Genomic DNA, 18,605 nt, shown 5'->3' on the forward strand with positions numbered 1-18,605 from the left:
TCGCACACACCATGGCTCTCACCCTTGCACTCACTGTCGCACTCAACATTGTTCTCATGGTTGCACTACACATTGAACTCACCATTGCACACACTGTTGTACGCACAGTGGCACACACTGTCGCATGCACCGTCACACGCACTATCTGTTTCACCATAGCACTGAACATCACACTCACCATCACTCTCTCCAACACACTCACGATAGCTGGCACCATCGCATGCACCATCGCACTCAGCATCGCACTCATCATTGCACTGACAATTGCTTTCACCATCTCCCTCACCATCTCACTCAGCATCCCAGTCTCCATCGCACACACCCTCACCCACACCTTTGAATTCACAATCGCTTTCACCATCACTCTCATCATCGCTGTCACCATCGCACTAACCATCGCACTTTCCATTGCTCTAATGATTGCACGCACAATCGTGCACACGATCGCAATCACCTTCGCACTCACCATCTCTTTCCCCATCATGCTCACCAACTGACTCACCATCGCACTCACCATCACACGCATTTTGGCACTAACAATCGCTTTTACAATCGCACTCACCATCGCTCTCAAGATCGCTCCCAATATCACTCTCGGCATCGCACTCTCCATCGCATGCACCCTGGCATGCACCATCACACGGACAGTTGCACGCAGCTTCACTCTCACAATCACACTCACCATCACTCTCACAATCACCGTCATCATCGCACTCACCATCGCTCTCACCATTGCTCTCACCTTTGTTCTCACCATTGCTTTCACCATCGCACTCCACGTCTCACTCACTATGGCTCTCATAATCGGTCTCACCATCGCCCTCAACATCACACTGACCATCTCACACACTATCGCACTCATCATCACTCTCACCATCGCACTCTCCGTTGCTCTCACCATCGCACTCACCATCGAACACACCATAGCTCTCAGCATCACACTCACCATCGCAGTCACCATCGCACTCAGCATCACACGGAACATTGCACGCAACATTGATGTCACCCTCACAATCACCATCACTCTAGCTATCGCTCTCACCATCGGACTGATCATTACACCCTCCATCGCTCTCACCATCGCTCTCAACATTGCACTCACCATCGCTCTCACCATAGCACTCACCTTTGCACTCAACATCTCTTCGCTCTCACCATCACACACACCATCTTACTCACCATTAAATGGACAATCGCACGGAGCATCACTGTCACCGTTGCACTCACGATACTCTCACCATTGTTCTCACCATCGCACTCATCATCACCCTCGCCATCGTACTCACCATCGCTCTCACAATCGTACTTATCGCACTCATCAGCTCTCTCACTGTGGCAGTCACCATAACTCTCGTTGTCGCTCTCCCCATCGCACTCACCCTCGCAGTCACCATTGCTCTCACCCTCGCACTCAACATCACATTCGCCATCACACTCACCATCGCTCTCAACATTGCTCTCAACAACGTATTCACCCTCGCAGTCACCATCGATCTCACCATCGCACTAACCATTGTTCTCACAATTGCACTCATCATCGCTCTCACCATCGCACTAAACTTTGCTCTCAACATCTCTCTCACCATCACACTCATCATCGCACTCATCATCACATGGAGCATCACTCGCAGCCTCGCTATCTCCAACACACTCACCATGACTCTCATCATTGCTCTCATAATTGCACTCATCATCGCTCTCACCACCACTCTCACCATTGCTCTCCCGATCGCACTCACCATCGGTCTCAACGTCGCACTCACCATCGCACGCGCCATTGCTCTATCACATACACCATCGCACTCACCATCACATGCACCATCCCATTCACCATCGCACTCACCATCGCTCTCAAGATCTCCCTCACCATCGCACACACCTTTGCAATCACAATCACTTTCAACATCGTTCTCACTATCACTGTCAGCATTGCACTGCCTATCGCACTCTCCATTGCTCTCACCACCACAGACACCATCGCACACTCCATTGCACTCACCGTCTCACTCACCATCACTCTCACGATAGCACTCACCATCGCTCTCACCATCACACACAGCATCTCACTCACCATTAAATGGACCATCGCACGCAGCATCACTGTCACCGTCGCACTCACCATAGCTCTCACCATTGTTCTCACCATCGCACTCATCATCGCACTCGCCATCGCACTCACCATCACTCTCACAATCTTACTCATCGCACTCATCAGCTCTCTCACTGTGGCAGTCACCATAACTCTCATTATTGCTCTCCCCATCGCACTCACCCTCGCACTCACCATCGCTCTCACCCTCGCACTCACCATCACATTCGCCATCGCACTCACCATCACTCCCACCATCGCACTCAAAATCGCTCTCACCGTCACACACAGCATAGCACTCACCATCGCTCTCACCATCGCCTCACCATCGCTCTCATCATCACTCTCACCATCGTTCTCACCATCGCACTCGCCATCGCTCTCACCATCGCTCTCACCAACGCATTCACCCTCGGAGTCACCATCGTTCTCACCATTGCACTAACTATTGTCCTCACAATTGCACTCATCATCGCTCTCACCATCGCTCTAAACTTCGCTCTCAACATCTCTCTCACCATCACACTATCACTGCACTCATCATCACACGGAGCATCGTTCGCAGCCTCGCTATCTCCATCACACTCACCATGACTCTCATCATTGCTCTCATAATTGCACTCATCATCGCAGTCACCACCACTCTCACCATTGCTCTCACGATCGCACTCACCATCGCTCTCACCATCACAATCACCATCGCACTCATCATCACACTCTAGATCGCTCTAACCATCAAACTCAGCATCGCAACTCCATCGAACGAACCATCGCACACACCATGGCTCTCACCCTTGCACTCACTGTCGCACTCAACATTGTTCTCATGGTTGCACTACACATTGAACTCACCATTGCACACACTGTTGTACGCACAGTGGCACACACTGTCGCATGCACCGTCACACGCACTATCTGTTTCACCATAGCACTGAACATCACACTCACCATCACTCTCTCCAACACACTCACGATAGCTGGCACCATCGCATGCACCATCGCACTCAGCATCGCACTCATCATTGCACTGACAATTGCTTTCACCATCTCCCTCACCATCTCACTCAGCATCCCAGTCTCCATCGCACACACCCTCACCCACACCTTTGAATTCACAATCGCTTTCACCATCACTCTCATCATCGCTGTCACCATCGCACTAACCATCGCACTTTCCATTGCTCTAATGATTGCATGCACAATCGTGCACACGATCGCAATCACCTTCGCACTCACCATCTCTTTCCCCATCATGCTCACCAACTGACTCACCATCGCACTCACCATCACACGCATTTTGGCACTAACAATCGCTTTTACAATCGCACTCACCATCGCTCTCAAGATCGCTCCCAATATCACTCTCGGCATCGCACTCTCCATCGCATGCACCCTGGCATGCACCATCACACGGACAGTTGCACGCAGCTTCACTCTCACAATCACACTCACCATCACTCTCACAATCACCGTCATCATCGCACTCACCATCGCTCTCACCATTGCTCTCACCTTTGTTCTCACCATTGCTTTCACCATCGCACTCCACGTCTCACTCACTATGGCTCTCATAATCGGTCTCACCATCGCCCTCAACATCACACTGACCATCTCACACACTATCGCACTCATCATCACTCTCACCATCGCACTCTCCGTTGCTCTCACCATCGCACTCACCATCGAACACACCATAGCTCTCAGCATCACACTCACCATCGCAGTCACCATCGCACTCAGCATCACACGGAACATTGCACGCAACATTGATGTCACCCTCACAATCACCATCACTCTAGCTATCGCTCTCACCATCGGACTGATCATTACACCCTCCATCGCTCTCACCATCGCTCTCAACATTGCATTCACCATCGCTCTCACCATAGCACTCACCTTTGCACTCAACATCTCTTCGCTCTCACCATCACACACACCATCTTACTCACCATTAAATGGACCATCGCACGGAGCATCACTGTCACCGTTGCACTCACGATACTCTCACCATTGTTCTCACCATCGCACTCATCATCACCCTCGCCATCGTACTCACCATCGCTCTCACAATCGTACTTATCACACTCATCAGCTCTCTCACTGTGGCAGTCACCATAACTCTCGTTGTCGCTCTCCCCATCGCACTCACCCTCGCAGTCACCATTGCTCTCACCCTCGCACTCAACATCACATTCGCCATCACACTCACCATCGCTCTCAACATTGCTCTCAACAACGTATTCACCCTCGCAGTCACCATCGATCTCACCATCGCACTAACAATTGTTCTCACAATTGCACTCATCATCGCTCTCACCATCGCACTAAACTTTGCTCTCAACATCTCTCTCACCATCACACTCATCATCGCACTCATCATCACATGGAGCATCGCTCGCAGCCTCGCTATCTCCAACACACTCACCATGACTCTCATCATTGCTCTCATAATTGCACTCATCATCGCTCTCACCACCACTCTCACCATTGCTCTCCCGATCGCACTCACCATCGGTCTCAACGTCGCACTCACCATCGCACGCGCCATTGCTCTATCACATACACCATCGCACTCACCCTCACATGCACCATCCCATTCACCATCGCACTCACCATCGCTCTCAAGATCTCCCTCACCATCGCACACACCTTTGCAATCACAATCACTTTCAACATCGTTCTCACTATCACTGTCAGCATCGCACTGCCTATCGCACTCTCCATTGCTCTCACCACCACAGACACCATCGCACACTCCATTGCACTCACCGTCTCACTCACCATCACTCTCACGATAGCACTCACCATCGCTCTCACCATCACACACAGCATCTCACTCACCATTAAATGGACCATCGCACGCAGCATCACTGTCACCGTCGCACTCACCATAGCTCTCACCATTGTTCTCACCATCGCACTCATCATCGCACTCGCCATCGCACTCACCATCACTCTCACAATCTTACTCATCGCACTCATCAGCTCTCTCACTGTGGCAGTCACCATAACTCTCATTATTGCTCTCCCCATCGCACTCACCCTCGCACTCACCATCGCTCTCACCCTCGCACTCACCATCACATTCGCCATCGCACTCACCATCACTCCCACCATCGCACTCAAAATCGCTCTCACCGTCACACACAGCATAGCACTCACCATCGCTCTCACCATCGCCTCACCATCGCTCTCATCATCACTCTCACCATCGTTCTCACCATCGCACTCGCCATCGCTCTCACCATCGCTCTCACCAACGCATTCACCCTCGGAGTCACCATCGTTCTCACCATTGCACTAACTATTGTCCTCACAATTGCACTCATCATCGCTCTCACCATCGCTCTAAACTTCGCTCTCAACATCTCTCTCACCATCACACTATCACTGCACTCATCATCACACGGAGCATCGTTCGCAGCCTCGCTATCTCCATCACACTCACCATGACTCTCATCATTGCTCTCATAATTGCACTCATCATCGCAGTCACCACCACTCTCACCATTGCTCTCACGATCGCACTCACCATCGCTCTCACCATCGGTCTCAATGTCGCAATAACCATCGCATGTGCCATTGCTCTTACCATCACGCACACCATCGCACTCACCATCACATGCACCATCCCACTCACCATCGCACTCACCATTGCTCTCAAGATCTCTCTCACCATCACACAAACCTTTGCAATCACAATCACTTTCAACATCGCCCTCACTATCACTGTCAGCATCGCACTGCCTATCGCACTCCCCATCGCTCTCACCATCACACACACCATCGTACGCTCCATCGCACTCACCATCTCACTTACCATCACTCTCACGATAGCACTCACCATCTCTCTCACCATCACCCTCAACATCGCACTCACCATCGCACTTACCATTGCACTTACCATCGCTCTCACCATCACTCTCACCATCACACTCAACATCGCTCTCACCATCACCCTCACCATCGTTCTCACCATCGCACATGCCATCGCACTCACCATCACTCTCACCATCGCTCCCACCATCACACTCAAAATTGCACTCACTGTCGCTCTCAAGACCACTCTCAAGATCACACTTGGCATTGCACTGTCCATTGCATGCACTGTGTCATGCACCATCACGTGGACCATCGAAAGCAGCATCGCTCTCACCCTCGGACTCACATCGCTCTCACCATCACACTCATAATCGTACACACCATCGCTCTCACCATCACCGTCGCTCTCACCATCACTCTCATCATCACACTCACCATTGCTCTCACCATCGCACTTACCATCTTCTCACCATAAGACTCACAGTCACACTCACAATCGCACACACCTTTGCACTCACATTCGCTTTCACCATCACTCTCACCATTGCACTCCCCATTGCACTCACCATAGCATGCACTGGGGCACACACTGTCACGTGCTCCATCACACGCTCTAACACTCTCACCATCGCTCTCAACATCGCACTCACCATGTCTGTCACCATGGTTCTCACCATCACACTCTCCATCATACTCACAATCGCTCTCAAAATTGCTCTCACCATCGCACTCAGCCAAGCACTCTCCATCGCATGCACCATCACACGCGCTTTCGCTCTCATGCTCACTCTCACCGTCCCAATCACTGTCGCACCCACCATCATGTGCACTGCCGTATCACACTCATCACTGCACTCACCACTGCACTCACCGTTACTCTCAGCATCACTCTAACCATCACACTTATCCTCGCTCTCACCATCGGTCTCACCATGGCGCTCACCAAAGCTCGCAGCATGGCACGCACCAACGTACTCACCATCGTACTCACCATCACTCTCACCATCGCTCTCACCATCACTCTCACCCTCACACTCACGATCACTCTCACCCTCGCACACAACATCACACTCGCCATCGCACTCCACATTGCTCTCACCATCGCACTCAACATTGCTCTCATGATCGCTCTCACCATCGCACCCAGCAAATCACTCACCATCACTCTCACCATCGCCTCACCATCGCTCTCATCATCACTCTCACCATCGCTCTCACCAATGCACTCACCCTCGCAGTCACCATCGATCTCACCATCGCACTCACCATTGCTCTCACACTCGCACTCATCATCGCTCTCAGCATCGCACTCACGATCGCTTTCACGATTGTTCCTATCATCGCGCTCAGCATGGCATTCTGTATTGCACGCAACATTGCAGGCACCATTGGTCTCACCCTCACACTATCCGTCGCACTCAACTTTGCTCTCACTGTCGCACTCACCGTTGCACTCACTGTCTCACAAACTGTCGCATGCACCATGGCCCACATTTTTGCACGTAACATCGCACGCACTATCACTCTCAGCATTGCATCGAACATTGCACTCACCATCACTCTCACCATCACACTCATCATCCCTCGCACCATCGCATGCACCATCGGTCTCACCATCACACTCAACATCGGTCTCACCATCACACTCAGCATCGCTCTCACCATCACACTCACCATCGCTCTCAACATCGCACTCACCGTTGAATTCACCATGGCTCTCACTATTGCAGCCACCATCTCACTCACCATCGCTCTCACCATCACAATCACCATAGCACTCATCATCACACTCTAGATCACTCTAACCATCAAACTCAGCATCGCAACTCCATCGAACGAACCATCGCACACACCATGGCTCTCACCCTTGCACTCACTGTCGCACTCAACATTGTTCTCATGGTTGCACTACACATTGAACTCACCATCGCACACACTGTTGTATGCAGAGTGGCACACACTGTAGCGTGCACCGTCACAGGCACTATCTGTTTCACCATAGCACTGAACATCACACTCACCATCACTCTCTCCAACACACTCACGATAGCTGACACCATCACACTCAGCATCGCACTCATCATTGCACTCACAGTTGCTTTCACCATCTCTCTCACCATCTCACTCAGCATCACAGTCTCCATCGCACACACCCTCACCCACACCTTCGAATTCACAATCGCTTTCACCATCACTCTCATCATCGCTGTCACCATCGCACTAACCATCGCACTTTCCATTGCTCTAACGATTGCATACACAATCGTGCACACCATCGCACTCACCTTCACACTCACCATCTCTTTCCCCATCATGCTCACCATCTGACTCACCATCGCACTCATCATCACATGCACTTTGGCACTAACAATCGCTTTTACAATCGCACTCACCATCGCTCTCAAGATCACGCCCAATATCACTCTCGGCATCGCACTCTCCATCGCATGCACCCTGGCATGCACCATCACACGGACAGTTGCACACAGCTTCACTCTCACAATCACACTCACCATCACACTCACAATCAACGTCATCATCGCACCCTCCATCGCTCTCACCATCGCTCTCAACATTGCACTCACCATCGCTCTCACCATAGCACTCACCTTTGCACTCATCATCGCTCTCATCATCGCTTCGCTCTCACCATCACACACACCATCTCACTCACCATTAAATGGACCATCTCACGCAGCATCACTGTCACCGTTGCACTCATGATACTCTCACCATTGTTCTCACCATCGCACTCATCATCATCCTCGCCATCGCACTCACCATCACTCTCACAATCGTACTTATCGCACTCATCAGCTCTCTCACTGTGGCAGTCACCATCACTCTCGATATCGCTCTCCCCATCGCACTCACGCTCGCAGTCACCATCGCTCTCACCCTCGAACTCAACATCACATTCGCCATCACACTCACCATCGCTCTCAACATCACTCTCAACAACGCATTCACCCTCGCAGTCACCATCGATCTCACCTTCGCACTAACCGTTGTTCTCACAATTGCACTCATCATCGCTCTCACCATTGCACTGAACTTCGCTCTCAACATCTCTCTCACCATCACACTCACCATCGCATTCACCATCGCACTTACCATTGCACTTACCATCGCTCTCACCATCACTCTCACCATCACACTCAACATCGCTCTCACCATCACCCTCACCATCGTTCTCACCATCGCACATGCCATCGCACTCACCATCACTCTCACCGTCGTTCCCACCATGACACTCAAAATTGCACTCACTATCGATCTCAAGACCACTCTCAAGATCACACTTGGCATTGCACTGTCCATTGCATGCAGCGTGTCACGCACCATCACATGGACCATCGAAAGCAGCATCGCTCTCACCCTCGGACTCACATCGCTCTCACCATCACACTCATAATCGTACAAACCATCGCTCTCACCATCACCATCACTGTCGCTCTCATCATCACTCTCATCATCACACTCACCATTGCTCTCACCATCGCACTTACCATCTTCTCACCATAAGACTCACAGTCACACTCACAATCGCACACACCTTTGCACTCACATTCGCTTTCACCATCACTCTCACCATTGCACTCCCCATTGCACTCACCATAGCACTCACCATAGCATGCACTGGGGCACACACTGTCACGTGCTCCATCACACGCTCTAACACTCTCACCATCGCTCTCAACATCGCACTCACCATGTCTGTCACCATGGTTCTCACCATCACACTCTCCATCATACTCACAATCGCTCTCAAAATTGCTCTCACCATCGCACTCAGCCAAGCACTCTCCATCGCATGCACCATCACACGCGCTTTCGCTCTCATGCTCACTCTCACCGTCCCAATCACTGTCGCACCCACCATCATGTGCACTGCCGTATCACACTCACCACTGCACTCACCACTGCACTCACCGTTTCTCTCAGCATCACTCTAACCATCACACTTATCCTCGCTCTCACCATCGGTCTCACCATGGCGCTCACCAAAGCTCGCAGCATGGCACGCACCAACGTACTCACCATCGTACTCACCATCACTCTCACCATTGCTCTCACCATCACTCTCACCCTCACACTCACGATCACTCTCACCCTCGCACACAACATCACACTCGCCATCGCACTCAACATTGCTCTCACCATCGCACTCAACATTGCTCTCATGATCGCTCTCACCATCGCACCCAGCAAATCACTCACCATCACTCTCACCATCGCCTCACCATCGCTCTCATCATCACTCTCACCATCGCTCTCACCAATGCACTCACCCTCGCAGTCACCATCGATCTCACCATCGCACTCACCATTGCTCTCACACTCGCACTCATCATCGCACTCACAATCGCTTTCACGATTGTTCCTATCATCGCGCTCAGCATGGCATTCTGTATTGCACGCAACATCGCAGGCACCATTGGTCTCACCCTCACACTATCCATCGCACTCAACTTTGCTCTCACTGTCGCACTCACCGTTGCACTCACTGTCTCACAAACTGTCGCATGCACCATGGCCCACATTTTTGCACGTAACATCGCACGCACTATCACTCTCAGCATTGCATCGAACATTGCACTCACCATCACTCTCACCATCACACTCATCATCCCTCACACAATCGCATGCACCATCGGTCTCACCATCACACTCAGCATCGCTCTCACCATCGTACTCACCATCGCTCTCACCATCACACTCACCATCGCTCTCAACATCGCACTCACTGTTGAATTCACCATGGCTCTCACTATTGCACCCACCATCTCACTCACCATCGCTCTCACCATCACAATCACCATCGCACTCATCATCACACTCTAGATCACTCTAACCATCAAACTCAGCATCGCAACTCCATCGAACGAACCATCGCACACACCATGGCTCTCACCCTTGCACTCACTGTCGCACTCAACATTGTTCTCATGGTTGCACTACACATTGAACTCACCATTGCACACACTGTTGTACGCACAGTGGCACACACTGTCGTGTGCACCGTCACACGCACTATCTGTTTCACCATAGCACTGAACATCACACTCACCATCACTCTCTCCAACACACTCACGATAGCTGGCACCATCGCATGCACCATCGCACTCAGCATCGCACTCATCATTGCACTGACAATTGCTTTCACCATCTCTCTCACCATCTCACTCAGCATCCCAGTCTCCATCGCACACACCCTCACCCACACCTTCGAATTCACAATCGCTTTCACCATCACTCTCATCGTCGCTGTCACCATCGCACTAACCATCGCACTTTCCATTGCTCTAACAATTGCATGCACAATCGTGCACACCATCGCACTCACCTTCACACTCACCATCTCTTTCCCCATCATGCTCACCATCTGACTCACCATCGCACTCACCATCACACGCACTTTGGCACTAACAATCGCTTTTACAATCGCACTCACCATCGCTCTCAAGATCGCTCCCAATATCACTCTCGGCATCGCACTCTCCATCGCATGCACCCTGGGGTGCACCATCACACGGACAGTTGCACGCAGCTTCACTCTCACAATCACACTCACCATCACTCTCACAATCACCGTCATCATCGCACCCTCCATCGCTCTCACCATCGCTCTCAACATTGCACTCACCATCGCTCTCACCATAGCACTCACCTTTGCACTCATCATCGCTCTCATCATCGCTTCGCTCTCACCATCACACACACCATCTCACTCACCATTAAATGGACCATCGCACGCAGCATCACTGTCACCGTTGCACCCACGATACTCTCACCATTGTTCTCACCATCGCACTCATCATCATCCTCGCCATCGCACTCACCATCACTCTCACAATCGTACTTATCGCACTCAACAGATCTCTCACTGTGGCAGTCACCATCACTCTCGATATCGCTCTCCCCATCGCACTCACGCTCGCAGTCACCATCGCTCTCACCCTCGAACTCAACATCACATTCGCCATCACACTCACCATCGCTCTCAACATCACTCTCAACAACGCATTCACCCTCGCAGTCACCATCGATCTCACCATCGTACTAACCATTGTTCTCACAATTGCACTCATCATCGCTCTCAGCATTGCACTAAACTTCGCTCTCAACATCTCTCTCACCATCACACTCACCACCGCATTCACCATCGCACTTACCATTGCACTTACCATCGCTCTCACCATCACTCTCACCATCACACTCAACATCGCTCTCACCATCACCCTCACCATCGTTCTCACCATCGCACATGCCATCGCACTCACCATCACTCTCACCGTCGTTCCCACCATGACACTCAAAATTGCACTCACTGTCGCTCTCAAGACCACTCTCAAGATCACAATTGGCATTGCACTGTCCATTGCATGCAGCGTGTCACGCACCATCACATGGACCATCGAAAGCAGCATCGCTCTCACCCTCGGACTCACATCGCTCTCACCATCACACTCATAATTGTACAAACCATCGCTCTCACCATCACCATCACCGTCCCTCTCACCATCACTCTCATCATCACACTCACCATTGCTCTCACCATCGCACTTACCATCTTCTCACCATAAGACTCACAGTCACACTCACAATCGCACACACCTTTGCACTCACATTCTCTTTCACCATCTCTCTCACCATTGCACTCCCCATTGCACTCGCCATAGCACTCACCATAGCATGCACTGGGGCACACACTGTCACGTGCTCCATCACACGCTCTAACACTCTCACCATCACTCTCAACATCGCACTCACCATGTCTGTCACCATGGTTCTCACCATCACACTCTCCATCATACTCACAATCGCTCTCAAAATTGCTCTCACCATCGCACTCAGCCAAGCACTCTCCATCGCATGCACCATCACACGCGCTTTCCCTCTCATGCTCACTCTCACCGTCCCAATCACTGTCGCACCCACCATCATGTGCACTGCCGTATCACACTCATCACTGCACTCACCACTGCACTCACCGTTACTCTCAGCATCACTCTAACCATCACACTTATCCTCGCTCTCACCATCGGTCTCACCATGGCGCTCACCAAAGCTCGCAGCATGGCACGCACCAACGTACTCACCATCGTACTCACCATCACTCTCACCATCGCTCTCACCATCACTCTCACCCTCACACTCACGATCACTCTCACCCTCGCACACAACATCACACTCGCCATCGCACTCCACATTGCTCTCACCATCGCACTCAACATTGCTCTCATGATCGCTCTCACCATCGCACCCAGCAAATCACTCACCATCACTCTCACCATCGCCTCACCATCGCTCTCATCATCACTCTCACCATCGCTCTCACCAATGCACTCACCCTCGCAGTCACCATCGATCTCACCATCGCACTCACGATCGCTTTCACGATTGTTCCTATCATCGCGCTCAGCATGGCATTCTGTATTGCACGCAACATCGCAGGCACCATTGGTCTCACCCTCACACTATCCATCGCACTCAACTTTGCTCTCACTGTCGCACTCACCGTTGCACTCACTGTCTCACAAACTGTCGCATGCACCATGGCCCACATTTTTGCATGTAACATCGCACGCACTATCACTCTCAGCATTGCATCGAACATTGCACTCACCATCACTCTCACCATCACACTCATCATTCCTCGCACCATCGCATGCACCATCGGTCTCACCATCACACTCAGCATCGGTCTCACCATCATACTCACCATCGCTCTCACCATCACATACACCATCGCTCTCAACATCGCACTCACTGTTGAATTCACCATGGTTCTCACTATTGCACCCACCATCTCACTCACCATCGCTCTCACCATCACAATCACCATCGCACTCATCATCACACTCTAGATCGCTCTAACCATCAAACTCAGCATCGCAACTCCATCGAACGAACCATCGCACACACCATGGCTCTCACCCTTGCACTCACTGTCGCACTCAACATTGTTCTCATGGTTGCACTACACATTGAACTCACCATTGCACACACTGTTGTACGCACAGTGGCACACACTGTCGCATGCACCGTCACACGCACTATCTGTTTCACCATAGCACTGAACATCACACTCACCATCACTCTCTCCAACACACTCACGATAGCTGGCACCATCGCATGCACCATCGCACTCAGCATCGCACTCATCATTGCACTGACAATTGCTTTCACCATCTCTCTCACCATCTCACTCAGCATCCCAGTCTCCATCGCACACACCCTCACCCACACCTTTGAATTCACAATCGCTTTCACCATCACTCTCATCGTCGCTGTCACCATCGCACTAACCATCGCACTTTCCATTGCTCTAATGATTGCATGCACAATCGTGCACACGATCGCAATCACCTTCGCACTCACCATCTCTTTCCCCATCATGCTCACCAACTGACTCACCATCGCACTCACCATCACACGCATTTTGGCACTAACAATCGCTTTTACAATCGCACTCACCATCGCTCTCAAGATCGCTCCCAATATCACTCTCGGCATCGCACTCTCCATCGCATGCACCCTGGCATGCACCATCACACGGACAGTTGCACGCAGCTTCACTCTCACAATCACACTCACCATCACTCTCACAATCACCGTCATCATCGCACTCACCATCGCTCTCACCATTGCTCTCACCTTTGTTCTCACCATTGCTTTCACCATCGCACTCCACGTCTCACTCACTATGGCTCTCATCATCGGTCTCACCATCGCCCTCAACATCACACTGACCATCGCACACACTATCGCACTCATCATCACTCTCACCATCGCACTCTCCGTTGCTCTCACCATCGCACTCACCATCGAACACACCATAGCTCTCAGCATCACACTCACCATCGCAGTCACCATCGCACTCAGCATCACACGGAACATTGCACGCAACATTGATGTCACCCTCACAATCACCATCACTCTAGCTATCGCTCTCACCATCGGACTGATCATTACACCCTCCATCGCTCTCACCATCGCTCTCAACATTGCACTCACCATCGCTCTCACCATAGCACTCACCTTTGCACTCAACATCTCTTCGCTCTCACCATCACACACACCATCTTACTCACCATTAAATGGACAATCGCACGGAGCATCACTGTCACCGTTGCACTCACGATACTCTCACCATTGTTCTCACCATCGCACTCATCATCACCCTCGCCATCGTACTCAACATCGCTCTCACAATCGTACTTATCGCACTCATCAGCTCTCTCACTGTGGCAGTCACCATAACTCTCGTTGTCGCTCTCCCCATCGCACTCACCCTCGCAGTCACCATTGCTCTCACCCTCGCACTCAACATCACATTCGCCATCACACTCACCATCGCTCTCAACATTGCTCTCAACAACGTATTCACCCTCGCAGTCACCATTGATCTCACCATCGCACTAACCATTGTTCTCACAATTGCACTCATCATCGCTCTCACCATCGCACTAAACTTTGCTCTCAACATCTCTCTCACCATCACACTCATCATCGCACTCATCATCACATGGAGCATCACTCGCAGCCTCGCTATCTCCAACACACTCACCATGACTCTCATCATTGCTCTCATAATTGCACTCATCATCGCTCTCACCACCACTCTCACCATTGCTCTCCCGATCGCACTCACCATCGGTCTCAACGTCGCACTCACCATCGCACGCGCCATTGCTCTATCACATACACCATCGCACTCACCATCACATGCACCATCCCATTCACCATCGCACTCACCATCGCTCTCAAGATCTCCCTCACCATCGCACACACCTTTGCAATCACAATCACTTTCAACATCGTTCTCACTATCACTGTCAGCATTGCACTGCCTATCGCACTCTCCATTGCTCTCACCACCACAGACACCATCGCACACTCCATTGCACTCACCGTCTCACTCACCATCACTCTCACGATAGCACTCACCATCGCTCTCACCATCACACACAGCATCTCACTCACCATTAAATGGACCATCGCACGCAGCATCACTGTCACCGTCGCACTCACCATAGCTCTCACCATTGTTCTCAACATCGCACTCATCATCGCACTCGCCATCGCACTCACCATCACTCTCACAATCTTACTCATCGCACTCATCAGCTCTCTCACTGTGGCAGTCACCATAACTCTCATTATTGCTCTCCCCATCGCACTCACCCTCGCACTCACCATCGCTCTCACCCTCGCACTCACCATCACATTCGCCATCGCACTCACCATCACTCCCACCATCGCACTCAAAATCGCTCTCACCGTCACACACAGCATAGCACTCACCATCGCTCTCACCATCGCCTCACCATCGCTCTCATCATCACTCTCACCATCGTTCTCACCATCGCACTCGCCATCGCTCTCACCATCGCTCTCACCAACGCATTCACCCTCGGAGTCACCATCGTTCTCACCATTGCACTAACTATTGTCCTCACAATTGCACTCATCATCGCTCTCACCATCGCTCTAAACTTCGCTCTCAACATCTCTCTCACCATCACACTATCACTGCACTCATCATCACACGGAGCATCGTTCGCAGCCTCGCTATCTCCATCACACTCACCATGACTCTCATCATTGCTCTCATAATTGCACTCATCATCGCAGTCACCACCACTCTCACCATTGCTCTCACGATCGCACTCACCATCGCTCTCACCATCACAATCACCATCGCACTCATCATCACACTCTAGATCGCTCTAACCATCAAACTCAGCATCGCAACTCCATCGAACGAACCATCGCACACACCATGGCTCTCACCCTTGCACTCACTGTCGCACTCAACATTGTTCTCATGGTTGCACTACACATTGAACTCACCATTGCACACACTGTTGTACGCACAGTGGCACACACTGTCGCATGCACCGTCACACGCACTATCTGTTTCACCATAGCACTGAACATCACACTCACCATCACTCTCTCCAACACACTCACGATAGCTGGCACCATCGCATGCACCATCGCACTCAGCATCGCACTCATCATTGCACTGACAATTGCTTTCACCATCTCCCTCACCATCTCACTCAGCATCCCAGTCTCCATCGCACACACCCTCACCCACACCTTTGAATTCACAATCGCTTTCACCATCACTCTCATCATCGCTGTCACCATCGCACTAACCATCGCACTTTCCATTGCTCTAATGATTGCACGCACAATCGTGCACACGATCGCAATCACCTTCGCACTCACCATCTCTTTCCCCATCATGCTCACCAACTGACTCACCATCGCACTCACCATCACACGCATTTTGGCACTAACAATCGCTTTTACAATCGCACTCACCATCGCTCTCAAGATCGCTCCCAATATCACTCTCGGCATCGCACTCTCCATCGCATGCACCCTGGCATGCACCATCACACGGACAGTTGCACGCAGCTTCACTCTCACAATCACACTCACCATCACTCTCACAATCACCGTCATCATCGCACTCACCATCGCTCTCACCATTGCTCTCACCTTTGTTCTCACCATTGCTTTCACCATCGCACTCCACGTCTCACTCACTATGGCTCTCATAATCGGTCTCACCATCGCCCTCAACATCACACTGACCATCTCACACACTATCGCACTCATCATCACTCTCACCATCGCACTCTCCGTTGCTCTCACCATCGCACTCACCATCGAACACACCATAGCTCTCAGCATCACACTCACCATCGCAGTCACCATCGCACTCAGCATCACACGGAACATTGCACGCAACATTGATGTCACCCTCACAATCACCATCACTCTAGCTATCGCTCTCACCATCGGACTGATCATTACACCCTCCATCGCTCTCACCATCGCTCTCAACATTGCATTCACCATCGCTCTCACCATAGCACTCACCTTTGCACTCAACATCTCTTCGCTCTCACCATCACACACACCATCTTACTCACCATTAAATGGACCATCGCACGGAGCATCACTGTCACCGTTGCACTCATGATACTCTCACCATTGTTCTCACCATCGCACTCATCATCACCCTCGCCATCGTACTCACCATCGCTCTCACAATCGTACTTATCACACTCATCAGCTCTCTCACTGTGGCAGTCACCATAACTCTCGTTGTCGCTCTCCCCATCGCACTCACCCTCGCAGTCACCATTGCTCTCACCCTCGCACTCAACATCACATTCGCCATCACACTCACCATCGCTCTCAACATTGCTCTCAACAACGTATTCACCCTCGCAGTCACCATCGATCTCACCATCGCACTAACAATTGTTCTCACAATTGCACTCATCATCGCTCTCACCATCGCACTAAACTTTGCTCTCAACATCTCTCTCACCATCACACTCATCATCGCACTCATCATCACATGGAGCATCGCTCGCAGCCTCGCTATCTCCAACACACTCACCATGACTCTCATCATTGCTCTCATAATTGCACTCATCATCGCTCTCACCACCACTCTCACCATTGCTCTCCCGATCGCACTCACCATCGGTCTCAACGTCGCACTCACCATCGCACGCGCCATTGCTCTATCACATACACCATCGCACTCACCCTCACATGCACCATCCCATTCACCATCGCACTCACCATCGCTCTCAAGATCTCCCTCACCATCGCACACACCTTTGCAATCACAATCACTTTCAACATCGTTCTCACT

Source organism: Pseudorca crassidens, chromosome 12 (genome assembly GCF_039906515.1).
Source record: "Pseudorca crassidens isolate mPseCra1 chromosome 12, mPseCra1.hap1, whole genome shotgun sequence".
NCBI lineage: Eukaryota > Metazoa > Chordata > Mammalia > Artiodactyla > Delphinidae > Pseudorca > Pseudorca crassidens.